Source organism: Dermacentor albipictus, chromosome 2, assembly GCF_038994185.2.
Source record: "Dermacentor albipictus isolate Rhodes 1998 colony chromosome 2, USDA_Dalb.pri_finalv2, whole genome shotgun sequence".
NCBI classification, from domain to species: domain Eukaryota; kingdom Metazoa; phylum Arthropoda; class Arachnida; order Ixodida; family Ixodidae; genus Dermacentor; species Dermacentor albipictus.
The window spans coordinates 133,539,399-133,558,483 of NC_091822.1; the positions used below are offsets into that span (position 1 = coordinate 133,539,399).

Here is a 19,085-nt window from a genome sequence, read left to right on the forward strand (position 1 = left end):
CGCGCACTTAAATTTTCTCAGGCAAGCTTTTTCAAATAAACATATTTCTTAGTCTAACAAGGCTTTCACTAACTTGAAGCACACGACATTTTTATAATTCTGCTCCTCACAACACTTACAGAAGGAAAGATTGGCTAATACAAGAGGCTCGCACGCCATAGTGCACTCGTCGTTTTTGAAGCAAGCAGAAGCTTGGACAGCGTATGTAACTTGAACGCGTTTTAGTGGCGCAAGTTACTATACATATTGGCACGATAGCTCACGCTCACGCAGTCTTCATGACTGGTTTCTTTCTCAAACACTAAATGAGCACTTTTGTTCTTGTCACATGACATATATGTGCAGCGCAAATTTTGCGAAAATCTTCCACGTATATTACCTTCGGCTCTGAGTTCTACAAAAAAACACCAACAACCTCTAGCCCAGGCTCTATGCCAGATTTTGCATGCCACGGACTTCATGCAGCCAGCGAGGACCTTGCGTATATTTCGCATTACCTTGATATCTGAACATTCCCCCATGACAACTATCTCAAATAATTATAAACACTTTGTCTCTCTCTCTCCCCGCAATGCCCTAGTTAAGGTTATTATAATGCATGTACAGGTTGCGCTATTATGGAATGGATTTATTTTTTAGTCCCCTGTATTCGACTTTTTCTATATGTATTTATAGTCGTGTACTCTCTATACAGGGTGCCCCAGCTGAGTTTAAGCAAGCTGCTTAAGAAAAGTGTTTGAGAAATACGGTGCAAGATACGATTATAAGACCGACGGTGTGTGGTAGTCAGATCTATGACGACCTAGCACCGTAGGTCTTATAATCATACCTTGCACTCAGATTTATTTCTTTAAACAGGTTAGCTGGGATACGGGGTCTAATACTTAGGTACTCGCTAAAATTGCGAGGCTAGAAGTCCAGCTTCTGTCTACAAAGTCAGTGCTTTTAAAGTTATATGTGAGTGCGAGTCTATAAACTGTCCTTAGAGTGATTATCAAAATTTTATTAAAATTGTCTATAGATATGTACGCTTGTATGTTAAAGCGCCAATTGGCTTTGTATAGACAAGCAAACTAGAAATTTCTGAAGTATATAGACACCTTTATCGGGTGTCTACCTATTAGAAGGCACACTTCCGTGACGCAATGCCTGATTCAAATTGGGCGCTGAGCGATTGTGTGTAGCTTATCGTGTTTATTCTTTGACACCAGAGCCCTTGCGGAACCATTTGCCAATCCACCATCTTCTCTTCATGTTGGCCTGGCGACACCGCGAATATCTGCACTTTCCTTGAGGGTAGTTCTTGTCCACCTAGAACCGAGACAAACAGAGAAAGATTGTCATAGGCCTTCATCGTTGAATTTTATCAAATCGCTAACTGTTGTATCTACGCCGATGACAAACATGTTTCCAAAATAAATCGGAAGTGAAGTTAAATTTGTGTACGTTTATATACACGTAAAACTGTCCTCTTGAAGGCATTAATCTTTGCACATTGCTTTTACGACATCTTGTCTGACGGTCCTGAGCACCGTGGTGGCATAGAGCACCAAAGAAATTTCGGATTTTCTTGGTCTTGCCTTTAAGCGCATTGCATTTTACATGATTTATATGGATTTGCAAGTTTATGTCTCATACCTTCTACGTTTGCAGAATGTATGCAGTGTGTTTCCTTGACTTTAAGCAACTGTCAAAGCTTTATTTATTAAGAGAACGCTGTTTGTATGGTACGCACTCAAGCATTCTCGATTCTGAAGTACGTGCCGCTCGGATACGCTAACCATTATCCTCACACTTCGTCGTCCGGATTTAACTGCCACGTCAGCTGATGAAAACTACAGACGAGGCTAAACATGAGCGCGGAGGCTTCCATGAGTATGCACAACGAACGCTCCAAACAGACGCATGACAATCGATGCACATCAGTAGGCCCACGCATATCCCAAAAGTCTTTAGTGTGATAATACTGTAGTTGTATATCTGGCTGCTGAACTCCATCAAGCATTAGACTTCCATAAAATAATTTATTTATGGCATGTCATGGGGGCTTCAAGATAAAACCGATTGGCTGTCGAAGATGGCCTCGTTGGTTAATTTCCCAGCATCATTGTTCTGCACATCAGTATTTCACAATGTGTTGCCGAAAACTTTATTCGTCGCGCAAATTATGCGGCAATGGAACGCAATGTATTCCTGATGTATTTTGAGCTCGCTGTTCTCTAGCATTGGAGCGTTTATTTCAAAGCACTAAACTAAGGTTCAGCTATGATCGAAGTGCGAACCATTAAGTAATTACTTGGTATAGATAACCACATGAAATACTTTAGTCCACATTTGCAGAACAGTCATTGCACAGCGTAAATAAACACACCGACTCCAAACCAAGTACGCTAAGTCGAGAATGGATCGTAGAACCCCTATGTGGTTGACAGGTTATTCATAACCTTTCGAAGGTCTTGCACAAGAAAATGGTTTCATCAAGTAATGCTGGCTAGTAAAGTGGATCATCGAATCTACAGATGGTGGGGAGAGTTATATTCGTCGCAGATTTCAGCAATAAGGCTAGAGTTCTGAGCACTGCCGACGGCACACATTTAATGCTTTAAAATTCACAAGACTAGTGATACCAGAATGACGCTGGTAAAAAACTACAGCCTGAGTTTTTGTTGTGTTCTATTTTGCAGACTGTAAGGATTTATACTCGGATTTGTCATGTCGTCTTGCGATTCCGACGTACACGTTTTTTTACACTATCATTGTGTCCTCTTCGTTCTGATGAACGACTGACAAGGCCAATGGAACTAAGAAGTTCAGTTTCATTTTCACACGATTCTTTCTGTCGGAGAATTATATGACCCACTAGTGTAAACAGAGAGAGGTGTAAAGCAGAAATCTCGCATATATTTACACGAACAGTCAGATTTTTCTAAAGGAAGTTATTTACCAAGCATGGTGCTCCGTTTGGTTCGGGTAACCGGTAGATTCGATACAGGGACTCATCGAAACAGTAGAACCAGCATCTTGGATTCGGTGCTTGAGCTGTAGACTAGGGGATCGGGGAAAATAAATAAAAAGCAAATGGTTTGCAGAAGCCAAGCAACAAAATGTTGGGGCGACGCTTCATTTCTGTAGCCTGTGTTTTGCAGTTAGCGAGGATCTTTGTCATTGCACATCTCCGTAAGTTGCTTAATTTTAACAATACCGTTTCCACAATGCAACCTAGGACAATAAGGTTAACTTTTCGCAGGAAACTCTAAAAAAGAATACGCAATAGCGTGAAACGGTCTCTGATTCCTGCACTAAGAAAAAAAAAGTTTAATGGCAGTCATATGACCACTTGACGTCGACTTAACTGATCATATTAAAGTTTGTTCAGTGTAAAACTATAAACTGTCCGAGTTAAGCAGCTCCTGTGCAATAAAAATTTTGAGTAATTCCATGAAAGATTTTTGGATGCAAATTTTTAATTGTTCAGTCGCTGAGCTCACGGACTTGTTATACATGCGCCATTATTAAAATATGTATATATATATTCTGAGGTTTTACGTGCCGAAACCACCATATCCTTTTGAGGCATGCCGCTGTGGGGAACGCAGGATTACTTTCGACCATCTGAGGCTATTTACCGTGCATCAAGTGCACAGTACAAACTCGTTTTTTTACAGCGAAGCTGTACACCTCTGCTCCTCAAGGAAATTTTCGTATAGTAAGGAAAATCCAAGGCCGATCCCGGAGATAGTGCAATACTAGCCCCACCCGCGGTGGAGGTGAAGCAGGAGTTGATCACTTCCTTACGTGGGCCGGCCCGCGGCGGCCCGGCCCGCGGCGGAGGTGAAGCAGGCGTTAAGCACTCCCCGTACGTGAGCCGATCCCAAAAACAGTGAAATGCCGGGCCGACCCGTGGTGGAGGTGAAGCAGGCGTTAAGCACTCCCTGTACGTGGGCCGATCCCCAAAACAGTGAAATGCCGGGCCGACCCCCAGGCGAAGGTGAAGCAGGCGTTAAGCGCTCCCCGTAGTGTGCCGATTCCGAACATAGTGAAATGCCGGGCCGACCCGCGGCGGAGGGAGGTGAAGCAGGCGTTCCGCTTTCCCCATACGTGGGCCGATCCCGAAGATAGTGAAATGCCGGGCCGACCCGCGGCGGTGGAGAAGCATGCGTTAAGCACTCCCCTTACGTGGGCTGATCCCGAAGATAGTGCAATGCCGGGCCGACCAACGGCGGAGATGCAGATCGTCATTAAGTGGCCCACATACACAGCTTCGCTGGTCACCCTTCTCACAGAGTGGAAGCGCACTCAGTCTTTTTCTGCATCTCGATCTCATCTAAATGCGGCTGCGGTGGCCGGGACTTGATGGCGCGGCTTCGGCTCCTTAACAGCGCAACGCCATAGCGACTATGCGGCACCGCGACGAGTGTCGTGTTTATAAAACGTGCACCTAATCAAAAGCCTAAACAGAAAAGAACTGGCGTATTTCACATGGCTATAGATTAGAAACCTCAAAGGCAACGCTCATTGATTTCGCAACACTCGTGTTTGTATGCTTTTCGGAATTTTTTTTCTGTGTGTGTTTGTCCTTGTCCCATGTAGCGATGTCACATTTCGGTATACAGATTACATTGAATTACCGAGAATGCCGCTCAATCAACGAGAATATTCTCGTTGATATCAGGATAATGACAAGGAACTTGTCAGATAATGTAATACGAAGGAATAACACGTTTGTGAGGATTGGCACGAAGGAAAGCGTAACCTATGCGACGCCCAAATTTTTTGAAGAGCAAGAAGAGCAGGAAAACTAGGACCAATAAGAATTACGTCACTGTGTTTTGTACAATGGTATAAAGTTTGTAAACATGAAAAAGGTGCCTCAGAAAGGCTGGTCATAAACAAGTTACTCGCCCAAGCTTACAAATTATTTGACAGAATATTCATGTTCTAGGGAATGCGGAAATTCTCACCACCAAAGCAACGCAACGATAATTGCCTTTGATTACTTTACCTAAGAAATGTTCCTTTTACTGTGGCGTAAATCTCACATTTTCGTTCAATATGATGCAGCCAGAGATTTAAATTTATTTAATGGCTCAAGTGTGAGGAAATACTGTCCAAAAAGAATTGCAACATTATGTTATAAGCAAGAGGAAACACAATGCATTGGTTCACAGACAGAATGCTCTCCAGTAAACGACGACGTAGTAAACACCTTTACACTTACAAGTTTGCCGAGCCTTTGGCATTTCCATCTCCGTTCAATATTCGACGAGCTACCGAGTGTAGCGCCTGAAATTCCTGGTATGCGGCTGCCTTTGATGTCCGACGTCCCGGTGCTGCCGCCTGAAGCATTTCCGAGCGCCATTGCTGCTACGGGTAGGCAAACAAGATGATTTACATATTAGTTAGGATGCTAATCTTTCCCTTCCCAAATTCAAGGCCAGTACAACTTCGTTGTATTAGTGAAATTTATCATGCTTCATTTTAACCTAGCGGCATTGTTTAATACCATGAATAACTGAGACTAGCTCGCGATAAATCGCACGTAAGAACACACGTGTTCTCTAAGTAAAGTGAGATATAACAGTATGAAAGCGCAGCGGCAACATTTATTTTTCTTATTCGCGTATTTTATGTGAGTGGATAGCCGTTGAAGCCCCGTGTTAAGAAAAGACACTTTTAGTCACACGCAGATTCAAACGGATACTATTTACCTGCTGTTTACCATGCAGTCTTTAACGATTTAATTTTCTTTCAAGTGTTGGATGTTTAAAACAAATGCTGTATTTTATTTAGAAAGTCAACACTAACAGTGCTGGAGGCTCACCGATAATAATTAGTTTTCAATTCCAGAACACCAACGCTAGAAACCGGAAATGTTGGCTAAGCACCATCGTCTGGAATAGTGTTTTCTGTCTTTTTTATGTGAAATTCCCTTTTCATGAATATACGCTGCTTGTCATTCTTTTAATCCTAATGCAACAATTAGGCAACCATGTTTACCATATGAGAGATAAGAAGCATGTCAGGAAGATGACCATCCATTTTGCAGGGCTGTGAAAATAGTAGCAACGGCTTTTCAATGGCAAAGCGAAAGAGAGACGGTTTTGACAAGTGAGCTGAAAACATGGTGTGAAGCTGAAGAACTGTAGGGGCAGTAGCAACTTATCGTGGGGTAGGTTTTAGCAGAATATGCTTGTAAACAATCTCATGCGTGCATAGTCTCGCACTATGCCTGTCACCGTTTTTCGGCGGATTATCACTGTTATAAATTTATCGCTCAGATCAAGCACGTGCCTGTTGTATGGACACTTTACAAATGTTACGAATGAGAAGAAACGAAACTGAGGGACCCGGTTATTGTTACTCGAAACCGCATGCAGCCAACAGATAATGATGTCAAGCAAGAAGTCGGGGCAATTATTTGTCGTTTTCATTTATATGTAATGTTGATAAGCTAAAGGGAAGTGAACGAGAAAACAACTTGATCACCGCGGAAGCCGAACCCACAACCTCCGCATTACGCGGGCGTTGCGCTACCAATTGCGCTATACGGCGGCTGTTTACACGTCCACATTCTTTGAAATGTTTGAGTACCTGTCTATATTTGTTCTAAATGTAACCCGAAGAGCGATAAGTAGCTCCATTCATGGCCGTGGAGGCAGATGAGTGGCACAGAGTAACATTTCGCAGTCTAGATCTTGTGCACGTACATAAATACTCACGTGGGAACAGTTCACGTGGGAACAGCCACCGCCATAGCACAACTGGTAGTGCGACGCACGTCGAATGTGTAGGTTTTGGGTTCAACTCCCATAGGCGACAAGATGTTTTCTCGCTCACTTTCATTTTCCTTTTTGTTTATCACTTGTACACTTGAATGAAAACTGCAGATAATTCCTCCTATGTGTTCCATGGCTTCATTATCTATTGGCTTCTGATGGTCGTTCTTAAATGTCACTCATTCAATACCAGAGAGTCTTGTCTACTCAAAAAGCATCCACGATATGTATGCTGTCGTATTTACATTTTTAAATTATGTGAGCTCAAACGAATGCTTTGCAATGTACAGTAATACATGTAAGAAAAGTAGACAGACTTGCGTCGTAAGTTTATATTTTAACGACCAACGACTGCACTCGACGCGGTTATTGTACTTTGAGTACCGCTTGTTTTTTTTTTTTTTTAGGCACAAGTTCGGCCAATAAAATACGAGGCTTCGAACTCACAGTTTGGGCAGTCTCTGCTCCTTCACCATCGCTACAACGCTACAATATATACCCAAATCTAACAACTGTTAATGTAACTGTTGGGAAGCTCTAAACCGCTGATTCACACAGATCAAGTCCTTCATATTGTAATGACAGGAGCGTTATGCAATTCGGCAATCATCTCAGATGTAAAGGGATCGACCACAGGTTGACAAAACTAATGGCACAGGATACATGTGCTGCTGTAATGCTCCTTTGTACATCTGCCTCACAGCTATGAATAGCGAAACCCCCCAATTACTGCAATTACGCCCCAATTACTGACGAGCTGAACAGTTCGCTGAAACCTCCCAAAGATACGGAATCACTTTCTTACCTAGTAGTGGTAGTGACAGCAACCAATACCAGGGCATTCTTCTTTTCTTCATCTTTTTGTATCATCGAGTCGATGACGGGATTTGTTCGGGGGCAGTTCCCGCGGCTGAGGTAGAGGTTCTAAAAACTCAGCCTCGAGCCCAGTTCTTAGAAGACCGCCTTTGTCTATTTCGGCGCGTGCTGCAAGAAAAGACGTTGATTGAGTGGGCGGCCTTGAACGAACTAGAAATAAACTCTTGCACTCCACATGGGAATGCCTGTCCATGTGCGTATCGGAGCAAAGGCGTCCGAACGTAGCCGTGTAACGTTTATGAGGAAATCGTTATGCATGGTGGCTTGAAGCCAACTACAGGGCACTCTGTTGAGTTTCTTCCGTGCTTCGCAAGAGGTAAAACTGCTTTCTCAGGAACCTCGACCACTCACAAATACAAAGCGTATTTGCATCGACTAGCAAACTGGTTTGTCCCCCTGAGCACGAGTTGATAGGGCAGTTGGTTCTACATACTCAAGCAGCGGAACAGTGAAGACTAGGACGCAAGAGACGAGGTTAATAAGCATTAAAGCTCAGTCGTTACTTCAGCGCTCACGAAGTTTGTTTTTCACGTTTTGTTTTGCCCTCATCTTCAATTTGCTGCTGCTGCCTTATTGTTCTCGCAGTCTAAGGATGCTGGGTGCAATTGCCGGGCCAGCTGCTCTGAGAACTGGCAAACCTCCCTGTCTTTCCGTCTATTTCTGCCTCCTCCTCCTCCTAGGACAAATGATTTGCAAATGGAAAGTTTGCTTTTCGACGATGTCTGTCAATGTTAACACGATAAGCATTGAAACAGTGTAGCGCTACACCATATGAGGCTTGCATGTAGCAAGGCTACTATCTCGTGCATTCCTCTGAACACGCTGTGCCATCTAGCGGCGCCACCACGAAGTCCTCGCGTGGCGCGTGTCTGGATGCGAGATAAATTCCGCCGAACTCGAATATATATTAAGGCATATCTTTTTCTTTCGTATTTGAAGACAGGCACATTTCCAACGGCACATAGCCAGGGACCCAGTTGGCGTCAAAGAAGTTCATAGACGAGTGGCACACAGCCAGTGTTCCACACTCAGTGACCAAAGTGGATCCTACGGTTGGTTTTGAACCCTGTTCCCTCAGCACAGTAGCCCGATGATCTACCCTTTAGATCATGAGCTAGCCAGCGATCCAAGTTGGGGGAAACGGCTAGAAACGAGCATAGAAACATCGTGGAAAGTGCGGGAAGTATCTTAAGAATGTTAATCGCATTAAAATCTCGTTCAGACGCACAGGTTCAACTAGCTTTATCGTACGAGTCACTTTAAGTTACGAGCTAACCAGCAGGCCAACTGGTTGTAGAGTGGCGGCGAATTATTGGGCATATCGAGGAACACTGCCAATAAATAAGGCAAGTCAGTTATGTCGAAATCAGCGAAAGCGGAAGATTTTCTTCTAACGGAACTTCCTCCACTTCACCACAACTTCGGGCTACTATTTCGTGAATCAATATTCTCATTTCATCAAACTACCATGCCCATTACGGTAGAACTTATTTTTCACATTCAGGAAAGTGGCATGTGTTGTTTTGTCAGCTGTTAGGAAAACTCCGTCAAAAATCCGTCACGCCCAATCAAGTTGTAATGGTGTTCTGCAGTTGATGCCCTAGGCAATCTGAAAAGGAAGGGCAAAAGAAAAATCTATTCGGCAGATAATATGAATAGAAATATCGCATTATTCCAGCTGATTAAGCCATCGTTGATGACCCATTTATCTGCACTTTTACTGCGATTAGCATTTTTTGCCTAATAATCCCGCCTAGGGGTGCGGCTGTCTTAAGATTTACACTGTCCCAGTGCGCTACGACCTTTGCTATATATAATTCATGTTAATGATACTGTTGCTTTTGTGAAATCTTATAGAAAGATTTGTCTATTCGCAGGTTACTGTATGCTTTATACGCATGCGTGGTCCCTTGGATACCAGTTGTTATTGAGCAGTGCCCTAAAAAGTATTTCATCATGGTGCAATGATAACGTCATGCTAAACAATGATGAAAAAATTGCACTCCTACGCATTATTAGGAAGAATTATTCTCTTGTCGCCGTTATAGCATTAGCAATACTCCAGCTACAAAAGTTTCTGAATATATCGATTTAAGTGTAATAATTACTTTACAGTTAAGATATGACGATCACATAAATTTTATCGCTTCGTAAGCAAACAATATCTTTGTTTCCTCCACCACAATATTCAGAAGAGACCTCACAATGCAAAAGTTATGGCCAATAACTCTAATTTGTACAAAACTAGAACACGCGGTCGTTGTTCGGGACTTTTATACTTCAAAATATATCTCGCAAATAGAAAGCGATCACAGGGCTAACAATCTGGGTTCACATTGACAAAGTAAAAGCCAGCTCATTCTTCGTTTACTCTATGTAAGTTAATCAGATTAAATCTCATAAAGAGACGCGCAGATTAGCCCCATTAACATTTTTACACTCTTTAGTTAATTATACCTTACAGATTACGCCTTAACTTTATGCAAACCTATTAACCGTACGTAAAATGCGCTCATAGGGACAACTACATGCTGACACCTTATTTCACGCGAAACGCATTTAAGTATTCCCATTATCCAGGAAGAATTGAGGACTAGTGCAAATTGCCTGAACCTGTCATAGTCATCGAGAATTTTCCAACAGCACTAAACAACTCCTTATGATGTTAATGTGATGGCTTAAGTTAGTTAGACGAAAATGTATAAACAAAATGAGTAAAATCGGACGGCTCTACGTTCCAAAACAACGACAGAATTATGAGGCACTCCATAGCGTGGGACTGCTCTGTAATCTTGACCACCTGGGGTTCTTTAACGTGCACCCAAAGCACAGTACACTGGCGTCCCTGCATTTTGGCCCCTTTGAAATGCGGCCGCCATGGCCGTGATTTGATCCCGCTCTATCCTGCTAAAGCAGGATATCGCGTTAGCCACTGAGCCACTGAGCTACCACGAAGGGTCACGAAAATGTTTTTACAGCCTTTTCCACTTTCTCTCTCATTTTCTGTTCTCCACGGCCGTGTTGGGCTAGTTTCCATCGTTTTGTCATATGCGTAGGCAAAAACGATGGCGGTGACTCTGCCTCCTCGCCATGTGTTTTTTCTCACAGAGCACCGGTAGGTGGCGCGGTTATGCCATCGTGTCTGGAAAACAGTATCAAAAAGAAAACCCGATTGGCCAATGTATGTACCGAGGGCAATTTACGTCATGGCTCTATAGGCGAACGACGTAATTTATCTCAGTTCCGCTTCACTTTTTCAATGCGCACGCCACGTGTCGTCCAGACTGCAAAAGTACAGGGCCGCTATTTTGTAGCTATGCCTTATGCCTTATTCTATGCTATTCTTATCATCCACCACACACGGCCGCCTGATCCCGTTGATAATGTGGGCAGACGGTTGCTCTGACCACTGGCCAAGAGCGAAAAGTCTGAAAAGGAATAGAATCGGAAAAGGCATCGCTACAAAATACCGGCCCAGCGCGCGCAGGAAGAGCAACGGCGGGAACAGAACGAGAATGTTCGCGGCGACGGCGGGTGGTGCAGATTGCCGACGAAGCTCGCTCGGCAAATGCCCAGCGTATACCCAAGCGCTACATAGCCCATGGTCGTCTACCGTAGTGACTATAAAGCCATAATTACTGAGGTCACGAGATAAACGTACATGCCAACCAACGTAACAATGTGCATATCTCTGTTATATGGTTTTGTTATTTCATTTTATTTTCTTTATAGCCATATACAGCTCCACTGGTCATCGGCCTTCACAGAGTGGAATGGCTCTGAATTTTTCGTATTCATTATATTTGTAGTTACCTTTGTTTTTATTCTTACTTTGGAATTGAAAAACCTGCGGTATCTTGTAAATAAAATAAAAACATTTAAACAGGCATTGATGGCTGCGCACATATGGGCAAGGGGACTTGTCTTATTCAAAACAACTTGTTCTAGGCTGTTGTTCTGGCGATGGTAGCAAGCTCCTTCGTCGAAGGGATCGCTCCAGTCTGAGGTTAACCACTTTCTGTCAATTATTTGAATTATCATCATCTCTTGAACATTGTCTGGTTTTATTCGTTAAGTGTCAGAAATCCCAGCGCCACTGGCTCTTGGTAGTGCCAGGAACTGTGTCTAAATGGGCGGGTAAAAATAATGTCACCAAGAAACTGGTTGCAACAAATGTGAGAGATCGCCACTAATTTTCTCGAAAAGTACGGCGAGCTTTTTCTTTTTTTTTCTCTCATTTCGGCAGTAGCTTTCGGCGACGATGCGTATGGCCCATCTCCCCGCGTTTGGCAACACGCATTGGATGTTTACTACTTATTGCGCCAGGAGGACATACACGTTCACAGAGCTGGGCTCTCAGTTCCCGCCACGACAAACAAGCCGTCTCGAGAGCGCGGCTGTCGGCGCGCCTTTACTTGGCTGTTTTGCAAGACAGAGACTGCTGACGCACAAGTTGCAGCAGCTGTGATGTTCGGGGCGCATTGTTGTGCTACACAAAGGAGTGACTTGATGACAATGCAAGCAGGCAGCTGCTGGGAAAACGTCCATCTTTTCGGCTTACTTGCTGGACAAAGACGCGATGAAAGTTTAGCCAGCCGGTGTGAGCTGGACAGAAGCGATCACGGGGAAACCGCACTAAAACGATCTAGATGCACTTCGATACCTTCGCACGTTTCCCTTACTACTTAATGCAAACAATAGGAAATTTCAACGTAGTTTCGTAATTATGATACGCGAAAGGAATTGGCTTATCGGAACGCATACCGAAACGTTTCGGCATGTGATATTAGCGCCAACATCTAGGCGCGACATTTAAACAACTACGAGTTACCGTTGCGCTGCCTTTCATGCTCAACTTAAGGAGAGGAAAATTAATTTCCCCATTTTGTCTGCCACTGAAACAAGGGGGCGCGATATTGTGAGTGACAGCTGCCTCTCAGAATTCGCGCTTCAAAAAAGTTCCTATGAGTAAGGAAGAGGTGGCAAGAATGTGTTTTGACTTTTTGACGTGGTTGTACCTATATAATCGTTATATGTGACGAAATAGTCTCTAAGGCGCGTGTAAAACTTAGGCCACGTCAAAGTGGGTCATGGTGGAATGGGTCATTTTATGGACACTGGTTAACTGCGCTTGTAGGTACGGAAAGTGCGGACGCGCCGATGGCTGAACATTCATGCTATTGGTCACATACCAACACGTATGAAACCTAACGTAACACGCTCATCTTTCTGCCCGAAAACAGCGTTTGCGCCTCGTTATCGACCCTCGCTTCAGCTCAACAGATATGCGACGAGAAATCGGTAGGAAAAAAGCAACACGCTCACCTCCGCCCACAGTGAGATAATGTGTCTTTTGCGAGCAGCGCGCAAGCGTAGCGAAAAGGACCTGCACAATCGCGCACGTCGCTATTGTGGTTTCCACTGAACGCATTCACCTGTCGGCGCTACAGTGCGGGTTCGCTCGAGAGGCAGCGAAGGCTGCTGTAGCTTCTCACAGTCTCGATGCTAACAACCGCTTTTAAAATACGTCTACGTAATATCGATACAATTTTAGCTATGCCTTTTGTTCGGAAACAAACATATACGTATCTGTCTCGTTAGTAAAAAGAAACGTTAAAGTTCGGCCAACCTGTTGAATTCTCTACATCTGCAGTCATATACAGGTTCCTAAGACATTGAAGGAAGCAAAGGTGACATCTTCTGTCCCAGGGACATGACACTTCGCGTTGTACACGACGTGATGGTAGTTACGAAGACATACGATGATTTTCTACCCCGCGTACTCTCAAATAATTTTAGAACTTGCCGACAGCTAGAGGAATGTCTGTACTCGAGGAAAATGACAAGTACTTGGTGAAACAGCTGCAAGGGCTCATTAATGTTAACACGTCCGTTATAGATATACAACATCTGCTGTATCCACGAAGCCGTGTTCGTCTATAGTCCGGCGATCAGCCTTGGACCCACACATTACAGTGCTAGGTTAAAATGATTACCTTTGGCTGTGGTGGACGCGACCTAATATTTAGACGAATCATTATACAGACACATATATATTATACAGACACAAACCAATGAGAGATAGAGAAAGTGAAACTGCAGGTTGTTAATGTGAATGAAATGTCTAGTTTTACACGCAACATTTGAGAAAAGATATGAAGAATTGGAGGGGGGAGGTAGGGCACGAATGGTGCAAGGAATCGAGCTGAGTAAAAACATTGAGTTTCCCAATATAACGAATTTGCCATTAACAATAAGCAACCTGGTTTCTGGGAAAGGCTAGTTTTTTTCGTTGTTTTCTGGTACGAGAAAGATAGAAAGAAAGGCAGGAAGGTAAACTTAGCTGGACCTTAAGAAAAGAAGTGATGCGAGTGTACACAAAAAAGTGTTCACTGTGCATACAGACGTGGTCGCAGAGGCCAGTCGTGCTAAATAGTGCAGAACCTTTGTGGTCTTTTTTTTTCTTTCTTGTGTGCTTATGGCGACCGACTCCATAGTCTCAACTTGTTTCCTTCTGTAAGCGCTGGGCCGTTCAGCCGGCTGAGAGCAGCTCGCAAGGACTCGTTGTTTCCAGAGCAAAAGGGATGAGGTCTACAGGAGAAACACAGAAAGGACAGGACCCCGAACAGTCCTCTCCATCCCGTGCCTTCTTTAGCCTTCGTCCTTCGCTCTGTAGAAATAATGAACCAATTCCAACTCGACCGATTCGCCTTTCTTCTAAGTGCACTTGTTTACGTAATTAGGAGATACTTTACTTGATCCTTTATGTAGATACTTTTCATGTAGATACTTTATGATCAGATCATTTATGAGGATGATTCTAAACCTTCTATGCTAACAACTGACTGGGACCGAGAAATCTATGCTGGTTGAGGAGGTCTGCCCTTTTACCTGTTTGTTGAGCTTCAGCGAACTAGCAAAGTGGGCGAGAATTCATTTCGAGACAGGCAGTATAGATGCGTCGCAGTCGTGCTTTGACGTTGGATGTCTTTATTTTTTTTTGTCCAGATGTTTCTGTGCTTTGCCGTAAACTATGACAAGGTATTACGCCGAATGAGTTCTTCATGCCATGGTCGTCGCGCTCACTGCCTTTTCAAGCAGAGGCCATTCACAACAAGCGCATGCGATGTGGAAAATTCTGCAAACAGGAGTGCGAGTATTTTTTGCTGCTTTTCTTATCTTTGGTATAAATGCCTTGCGCAAGTCCCCAAATAAAAACAATAAATACAGCTTTGCTACATCTTCTTTTCATACAAATTCTCGCAAAATTACAGTGGAAGTCTTCTAATTGTACACTCCGGAATTGTTCATTCAGGTAGTTCTTTTTTTTTTGCCAAGCATAATGTAAGCATTATATTTCTCTCAATTCTCTTTTCCTATTACCCACCGTTCAAGGAACACCGATGCCAGTCGTTACGTCGGCGGAGCTCCGCATGGTGCACTTATGTACATTCTGAAATAATAGCACTGCATTAAAATTGTTACATTATACCAGCCATGGTTTCACTGCAGAAACGAGCTGTAGCGCAAAACTATTTTTTTTATTAAAAAAAACTTTTCCTCCGAAGCTCAGTGCTCAGATTCTTCCTGGGGCCCCAGCTAACCCATCAACTGCACTTTGGAAATGTAGCAACAAGGCCTTACAGCACCAAACTAGGAACGTTGGTGCTTGTATTCCTAAGAAATAAACCGGGTGTCTAAGAAAGCAAAAAAAAACCTTCAAGTAATGTATGCTTGTTTTTATAACAGCACTCAAAGCTTCAACACAGACTCTCCATTGTCCATCATGTGACGACTGTCATGCGCGCTTGGTCGGAAAGCCATGGTTCGTCAACAAGAGAGGTTAGTCAATGAACAAAGGTTTCATAAGGTGAAAACTATCCCTAGCAAAGTCCTTCTTTGTCAAACTCCGAACGCGAGTGATTCAGCGAAATCTCCGTCACGTGTATGAAACAAGTGCAACGGATTAAATGCTCAAACAACTCGCATTTGTTACCTGTCAGCATTATAGCACTAGGTATTGTCATGCGAGTTTTTAGTTCAACAAAGCTGTCAACGTTTTGCTTTAGGGAGCCGATCTTTACCTTTAAAAACAAACATTATCATAGCCGCTGTTTTCATATTTTCCACAACATATTTAATTTTAAGGGTGTCCGGTCAGCGCACGTGTTTATTTCTGTTTTACTGCTCTTGTTCTGCAAACGAATTAAGGCAAGTAGACTTTGTCAACACGTGACTCGCGGCCTGACAAGCGTTCGAGAAGCACCGTACATTAGAAGGGCAGCTACTTTGACATTCAAGAAATGATCAAGCCAATACCCAACAGTGAACTTTGCAGTTTTTGAAATTTCGCGTTTGATGGAGCCGTGTGGGCCTTTTAATGTCAGTGCTTCCTTCGCAGGCCTTTCCATGCCTCGGACGCATTTATGGTCAGGGATGTGCACGTGGGCGACATCTGTAGTCTGCTAACACTTGAGAAAGGAAAGGTTGTTTGAAGGGACCCGATGCCCATTTTGAGCAGGCTCTTTTATGCATCCTTCATTTGCATAACATGAGATTCTACATGGTCTCGACTTCACTGGCATAGACAAGATTATATTGTTTCATATACCAAGGAACACTGAAACTTCATGTTCCTCAACTGTGGGAGAACCTACGGTGACAGTTCTGAACAACCTATATGTACGGGCCGTGCGCATTTCAGAGTGATTTGTCGTGCATGCATCGGTCCTTCATGTAGCAAAGAATTGTAAAAGAAGAACTGCGTACGTGCTGCGTTGTTTTCTGCTTTATAAAGCTTTCAAACAAGAAAGTATTGCAGTTTCGTTTGCATGTGTGGGCTCATGAATGTGAAGGCTTTCGAACTGTGGAGTGATGGTATAAAGGTCTCTATGATGACTTTAGTACTTTCATGTCCCTGTCTTCTTGTTGTTTCTGTGCTTTATTAATGTTTTTTGAATAATGAGCGCTGTCTTGTGAAATAGAGCAAGTGCAAAACTTAAGCGGGGAACAAAATGAAAGAGGTTTTCATTCACGCCTTGCGCAAAACTTTGAGCAGGTACAGCTGCAGCGAAGCCTGCTCCTATTGATTTAAAAATGTCAGGCCACTAGGCGAGTGAAGGATGGAAGGAACTTATTCTTATCTCCTTGCTACTTTCAATGTTATTCACTCAGTAGAATACGTTAGCGTGCGCGAAAATAAATCACCTTAATTCGTGGCCATGCAAAGAAATCTGTGAAATGCGATACCGGTAGTCGAAGTGAGAGGACGAGAACATCAAAGTTTTGTATAGTGATCATAGGTCGGTATAGTGTAACGAATAATTTTGGGCGATTATATCGCAGTCTTATCCTCGAGCGCCCACGAACGGCCCACTCAGGCGAGAACGTAGGTGGAGCGTTGCAAAGGCCACTGACGAAAGAAAAGCAGGCAAAGAACTGTAATATAATCCTTATACATTATCCCGGCCATGATTGGCCATCAGGAGAAAGCGACACGCGCTTTCCTACATTCGGGTACACGTTGCTTTTACGTAAGCATATACTTTGCAATGTGCACAGCAACGATGCTACAAAATCAATACCCCTGAAAAGTAGGCAATAGAGGTCTCTTTCCTTTAAGCAACCTGCTACATACGTGTATGCACGTGCACGTTATATATTGCAACTGCCTGCCTTATCCCTACAAGGACCACTTCTTGATCTGAGGACACCTTGGAAATATAAGCCTGAAATAAATATTATCGAAGAATGATTACTCTATGATAAATGTCTGCAGAATATATTTCTAAACACTGATTGAATAATTCCTTAATATTTTTAACCAATTGCAACTTAAAGGAACTAAATGTTGGGGTTTCATGTGCCAAAACCACGCTATGTTTATGAGGCTCATCGTATTGGTAGATTTTGGAATAATTTGACTACCTGCGGTTCTCTAACGTGCACCTAAATTTAAGTACACGAGCATTTTGGAATTCGGTCGCTAGCGAAATGCGGCCGCCGAGGCAATGATCTAACACTGGGACTTCAAGCTCAGCAACGCAACTACATATCCACTAAGCTAGCATGGCGGTTGACATAACGTCAGCTACCACGCATCACAAATTTGATTGTAATATAACAACGTGCAAGTGAAAGTAAAACGCAGAAAAAGAATTATGAAGAGCAGTAACCATTTGCAGCGGTCAATAATTTATGAAACAAAAATTGCGTGCCCTGTTGGAAGCCTCTAGTTTGTTGCTACGTGCCACGACAACACTTGCAGTAAATAAGATGGAGCAACGGGGACACTCAGGGGTGGAGCGATGACCATGGCAGTCCAGGACCGAGCAGGAAATCTCTGGTTCTCTTCTGGGCCGCAGCGACAATATCCCATTAATGGCGGTGGGCAAAAGCATTCCTTGACTCAGGAGCTCCTAATGTACGTTAGTGAACTGCTGCTCCTCCGGTATCTCTTAATCCTCTTCCCACTACATATGGTCGGTAGTATGTCAGTGGTCATATATATGCACGTCGGCAAAAATCTCTGCCTTCCAATAAATAGCATCTATCTATCTATCTATCTATCTATCTATCTATCTATCTATCTATCTATCTATCTATCTATCTATCTATCTATCTATCTATCTATCTATCTATCTATCTATCTATCTATCTATCTATCTATCTATCTATCTATCTATCTATCTATCCATCTATCTATCTATCTATCTATCTATCTATCTATCTATCTATCTATCTATCTATCTATCTATCTATCTATCTATCTATCTATCTATCTATCTATCTATCTATCTATCTATATATCTGTCTGTCTGTCTGTCTGTCTGTCTGTCTGTCTGTCTGTCTGTCTGTCTGTCTGTCTGTCTGTCTGTCTGTCTGTCTGTCTGTGTTTGACTTACTGCTCAGAAGTTTTTTAACATAACAATAAATGTAATTATGAAGAAGCCACCAGAAGAAATAAGTGGTTCAGAACGGTACGTAAACTTCTCCAACACTGGTTTCCTGATATACAAAACTGACAGTGGCCCCTCGAACATAGCCAACTCTAATTATAACGATAAAATACATTTAGAAACGTTGTTAAGCTCAAAACACTCAACACCACTTTTACAAAACTGTGCTTAAAGAAATGATAACATTGTCCGCAAGCCTCAGCAATGTGCTGTACGAGTATTTCTGACTTTATTTATGTCACTTAACTTTTGCGACTAGACGCAAAGATATTACTGATACCTCATGATTTGTTTGATAAGATCAAGTGATTCCAAGCTACACCAAAATGTGCGAAAGGTACTGTAGAAGAAGGATTGCCTTGTTTCGGTTTATAGGATGCAAACCGAGCAAAGAGTGAAACAGGCAGTAGGTATAACAGAAGACAAAGACCCGTGCCTCTGCCTCAAAAAAGTAAAATAAGAACATGGCAAATGG

At 43.0% G+C, this 19,085-nt stretch overlaps 1 long non-coding RNA gene across 1 annotated transcript; it reads right to left on the minus strand.

Moving 5' to 3' along the window:
• Nucleotides 1-1,174: 1,174 nt before the first annotated feature.
• LOC135917499 (uncharacterized) lies at nt 1,175-13,095 on the minus strand. Its single transcript, XR_010569294.1, has 5 exons — nt 12,978-13,095; nt 7,582-7,760; nt 5,219-5,364; nt 2,945-3,046; nt 1,175-1,311 (listed from the first exon to the last, which is right to left on the minus strand). It is a non-coding gene; the product is annotated as an uncharacterized lncRNA (long non-coding RNA).
• Nucleotides 13,096-19,085: the final 5,990 nt, after the last annotated feature.